The sequence below is a fragment of the Sturnira hondurensis genome, unplaced genomic scaffold, assembly GCF_014824575.4.
Source record: "Sturnira hondurensis isolate 20B ecotype Veracruz unplaced genomic scaffold, ASM1482457v3 Scaffold0004998, whole genome shotgun sequence".
NCBI classification, from domain to species: Eukaryota; Metazoa; Chordata; class Mammalia; order Chiroptera; family Phyllostomidae; genus Sturnira; species Sturnira hondurensis.
In genome coordinates, this window is record NW_028077629.1 from 427938 (window position 1) to 433617 (window position 5680).

The 5680-nt window shown below is 37.1% G+C and overlaps 1 pseudogene; it reads right to left on the reverse strand.

The window, feature by feature from the left end:
- Positions 1 to 429: 429 nt before the first annotated feature.
- LOC118987087 (eukaryotic translation initiation factor 2 subunit 1-like) lies at positions 430 to 1626 on the reverse strand (annotated as a pseudogene).
- Between the last annotated feature and the right edge of the window lie 4054 nt (positions 1627 to 5680).

The window sequence follows — 5680 nt, forward strand, 5'->3', positions numbered from 1 at the left end:
GGGAAGAGGTACCATTTTTCCTTAGTAAAAGAGACTATTACTTTTTTAAAATCCCAGATAATTATTTAACATTTGTTTGATATATTTATATAGAATGGTGGGGACTATTTGCTTTGGGTGCCCCTGAAGGAGGCCTTGAACTAGAAACAGACGTCAATCTGGAGACATCAGAAATGGAAATCCCAATTTTATTACTTTTCATAGCTTAAACATTTGTCTCTAGTCAAAACTAGTCTGCTCCTTTAAAACATGCTCAATCTGTTGGAGCCATTGGGTGGAAACAGCTGATATTTTAGGAGGGTATTTCATGTTTAGGTCTATTAGAATATTTAAATACTTGGAAATAAAAGCTACTTATTTTAGAAGTTTTCAATACTGGAAAACATTTAAGTCTAGGTTTTATAGCCGGGAAGGGCTGTTTTGTGTTCTTTAAACAGGACCTTGTTTCCTGCAAGGACAATCTTTGGCTTTGCCTTTCATTGCTTCCCTATGGCCATCTCCATCCACTGCGGCTTTTCCCCTCATAAACCTCTCCAGCTGCCTTGCCAGTTCAGTTTCATTTGTATCTGTGACCACTTTGGGCTCCATTTGAACCTTGAAGACACCCTTCGTTTCTTCAATCTTTTCTCTTATGACAGCAGTAGCTTGACTGTGGAAAGGGAGGCCCCTGTCCTCTCCAGGACTGCGTAGTCATCACAGACTGAGGAGACACTATTAGATTAATCTCGATGGGTATGGTTTCCAAGGAACAATTTATTCCTGCTCCTGGGGCTTTTTTATGGCATCCACGCTTTCATAACCATAACAAACCACTTCAATTTCTGCTCAAATTTTTGACAGCCTGTGGGGTCCAATGCCTATTAATGTTGTTAATGAGTACTTCCCATTTGTGTTCATTCAAATCTAAACTATCCAAAATAGGTGGGTTTAAGGCTGCATGCTTAAATGCATCACAAACATCATGTCTGGCTCTTGTAATTGTCGTCAAAGACTCAAGCAGGCCTCTGGAACAGGAGCCAGAGGCTCATCCCCAGTGTATTATAACACCTTAGCAACATGATGAAGAGTTCTGGGAACAGTTTTGGATTTGGTGAATTTATCTTCACATTTGATTGCTTTCTGCAGAGAAACTCTTCTTTTCGACAGATCAGTGTATCCTTTTACTTTGTCCACTTTAATGACAACCACACATTCATTCCTGTCAATTCAGGTGAGTTTGTTTATAGAAGGAATACATCTTCTGTACAACTCACTAAGAATTATCGTGCCTTCAACAGTGTTGAATTCTAGTAGGCTGACATAAGCCCCATTTACACTCACCATTACTGCACCTTTCACCTCAGGAAATTTGTGTTGATAAAATCTGCACAGAGAAACCGTTACTTTTAAAATGCGTCAAACATTCCCTTCTTGACCAAACTACTTTTCACAATTGAACTGTTGTCTCAACAAGACCCTGGCATGGGAGTGTCTGAGTCTGTCTCTGCATTGTTTCATCATACAAGAAGCCTCCTACATTGGTGTGAACATAATTCCATGTCCCAGATATGGGATCCTCCCTGCTATCTGATGGGTTTCTCCTCCTTGGTCATCCCCCACATGATGTCCGATTACCCTGGCCGGCATTTAGCAAGAGTACTGCAAAGTTGGTTTAGTCAGAATCTCCCTTTGTCCCTGAGGTTTCCTCTTAGTGATTTTTTATCTGCTGTGTCTCGCTTTGCATCTTGGCTACAAACCCCCACTTTTTCTTGTTGTACTCAAAGTTGAATCCAATATCCCTCTCTGACTACAAAACTTCATTGCAGTGGTCCCTACACTTTCCATGATGGCCCTGAATAAAGTCTATTCTACTGTTCTTTAACAAAAGTCATGAATAGTTTTTTCTTTAACAAATGAGTCATAGGCTTCTCAGGTGGCATAAAAATATGATGCACTTTGCACTTTTTTCAAAAAAGTTGTACAAAAACAGATGTTCAAAGTGTCCTATGGTCAAGTGAAAATGTGTGGCTCTTAGGAACCATGTGACAAGTCTACCAAGAGACACTCAGCAATATAGTGCTCAATACAGTAACAATCCATGTAACATTATTTTTCTTCTCTGACACAAAACAGTAGGATATACAGAGGCACTATTTTTACCTGGTTATATATCTATCTAGAATCAAAGCAGAGCAAAAAGAGTGTGCTTCTGAAACAAAGGATATGCTTGGTGGGCCTGTTTTCTGCTTGCGGTAGCTCATAGGAAAAATTAGATGGATCATGTATGTCAAAAGGAAGAACTGTATTAACAAGAAGGCAAGAAAGAGAAACTGGAAAGTGTTTGGGATTTGCAATAAGTAACACTTGACTTCAAATGTCCAGATCCTCACTTTCATTTGACTTTTTAAAAATGTTCTGGAAAAGTGGTTTAATAAAGTAATAACACTTACATAATGACATTCATGTAATAGTGGAATAAGGTAATACATATAAAAGCACACAAACCATGCTAGCCACTTAAGAAACCACCTTTTTAAAGTATAACACACCTTGTCATAATTAATCACTTAATTATCATGAAATTCTAATAAAATACAAGTATTTTTTGCAGATGAAACAATTGAGAGATTAAGCGAACAGATTTCTCTTAACAGTTTAAGCATATGAAAATGAAGAAATAAGGCTCTGCTTTTCCAACTCCATCAAATAACACTGGACATTGTTATTTCTTTGAGTTAACTTAATGTTTCTGAACATGCTGAAAAGTATTCCTTAGTTATGAAGACTGACGTTTTGCTTATGATGCAGTAAAAGTGGATCCCTGTCTTCAGTGTTGTTATGTGAGAGTGGAGGTAAGAGAAGCGTGGGGAAGAAGTACGGTGCATGTGGTCATGTACAAGACAGATGAGATGTTAACAGGCCAGCTGTGGAAGAGAGGGCATCCAACAGCAGGGAAGGCAATTTTAGATTCTAGACTCGTTGTAAACTCAGTGATTACATGGAAAAGGAGCAACTGAAAGGAAAACAATGCAATCTACTTAGACCACAAAGAAGGATTAGATTTTGGAGAAGATGGTATTTTCTTTTCTACACATTTGAGTTTCTAATCAATTCTCTGGAAGAAATACATACTTCAGTAATGAAGTGCTTGCACCCTGGCAGGCGTGGCTCAGTGGGTTGAGTGCTGGCCTGCAAACAAAAATGTTGCTTGTTCAATTCTGGGTCAGAGCACATGCCTGAGTTGCAGGCCAGGTCTCCAGTAGGGTGAGTGGGAAAGGCAATCAATCAGTGTTTCTCTCCTTCTCTTTCTCCCTCCTTTTCCCTCTCTTTAGTAAATACATAAAATCTTTTAAAATAATAAGTATTTGCTTTTGCTACATAGACAAAAAAGGAGGGTTGGAGGGAATGATTTGGCCTTCTATCACAAATATAATAGGTGAACCTTAGAAATACAAGAAACATGGAAAGAGGAAAGGGGCAATGAAGAAATATTGGGTTGGAATATTTCCATATTCCAATGACGTTTGGAAGTATGGAATATTTCCATATTCCATATTTCAATGAAGAATTATTAGTATGAAAGCCCAAGACACAGCAAAATGTAGTGGATATAGTAATATCCACTGCATATGTTATTTATATGCTATTTAATATGTTATCCACTGCATATGTTAATATATATGTTATTTAATAGGTGAGTGATAGGGCTACTGAATGTTGCCATGGCTACTATTATTACTAGAACTAGTTGTCTTGCTAACTCTAATGGTTCTGCTGTTGTTATCACTATTAGCACATTCAAGACAAGTTTCAAATGTTAACTTAGTTTTTCTCTGTGTGTTTTCTTTTTCTTTTTTTTTCAATTGAAAGTAAAAGGCTATTTTCCCTTCACAAGCTTCTATCTTGTGGAGAAAAACAACCAATTTTAGGACAAATGTTAGTGGAATAATATAAGTCTCCAGACAAGCCTGCTGGGTTATTCCCCCTCCCTCAAAATAGTTAAAACTAGGACCTGGGAAAGAAGTGAGACTGGGCAGCCTCAGCTGATCCCTAGTCACTGGAAGCTGTCACTACACACTACTCACAATCATTTTTGACATATTCTATACAACAAAATCGATTGTGGCAGTATCTACGATACCATGACTAGGAGTGGGAGCACATGGAGAAACTTATGCCCATAATCAAGACAGAATTGAACTAAACCAGCAGGCAAGCCAGCCTGACTTGCCAAGGCTCTAGGCTTTGGGCCGTGGAACTGACTCCCCGGGTTTGATTGCTGGTGCTGATGGCTAAAATGTCTGTGACCTCGAAAGAGCTCTTTTACCTCTCTATGCCTCAATTTCTTCATCTATAAAATGTAGATAATGATTTATGGAGTTATTATGAGTAACACATTTACCAATACACTAAAAAATGTGTTTCTTAATGTTCTTTGTAAATTTCCGTGTTTAGTCTCGGAAGAATTCTATGAGGATCCTACTTTTCTCATTCAGACATAGGCTTAGAGATGTGACATAACTTAGTCAAGATGATTCTGTTAATAAGCAAGAGGCATTATTATGTCCATAGAGCATTTGAAACTACAGACATATGTGAAGAAGAAATATAAGAAAAATGTTATAAGCAAAGGTTGGCTTCCCAAAAGCACAACAAAAATACTTGTTTATCAAACAAAACTAAATTTATTAGACTTGTTCAATAAATTAGAACTCCACTTTGAATAGTCTTAGGAGTACCTTAGGGTAATATATATATATGGTTTTAGCAGTGAGACTGATCAATTTTAAGGTGGCTTTTAGCAATTAGAGAACTAGTTGGCATTGGACAGAATTTATAACTTAACATTTTTGGTTTTATGATTACTCTGGAGGAGTATCTGGAGACATTATTGATGAACAAGTGGTACATCATGATAAGGGAGCAGTTAGTTGGTTCAGTGTTATCTCCTAAGAACAGGTATTGTCTGGGAACAAGCAGTTAGGATATTTCTGCTTGGTCTTAGCATGCTTTAACACACACACACACACACACACACACACACAAATGGAATTCTGCTGGCTTCAGTTCTGAGAAGGAAATAACAAAATAATGGGAAGAGACCAGCTGAAAGAGTGTCATTAAGTGTCATCTGGAAAGATCTATCTTGATTTATAAATGTTCAGCAAGGAAATTCCCACATAAGTTTGGACATAGAAATAAAGGCCTTGTAGCACATTTTCTTTTTTTATTGGAAGTCTTTTTCTAGAAGTACAGGATATAAAAATGATTTGAGTTTTGCTTTAATGTAAGAATCCAGCTCAAACTGGAAGTTATAAAAATGAATGACTTACAGAAACCCTCAATAGCAGAATTCTGAAAGCCAATTTAATGTTAACTTCTAAACTACTAGTGTATAAATTTCCCCCTTCTAAGCTACATTTATTAATTTTCTTTTTTATTTCTCATTATTGTCACAACCTACTTTGTTTCACATACTATTATTATAACAAATAGCATCATTGAAGTTCACTTTATATTTAAAACACTTACAAACATTTACTAAAATTATTTCCCTTTTGAAAAGCAGAAAATGCACTCATTTGGGGAATGAATAATAATGTCCACTAACCCTTCATGTCACTGAAGTGCAACGACCTATCTCCATGCACAAAGAGATTAAGTGTGCAGGTGAAAGAGGGAGGCCTGCACACCTGATTCA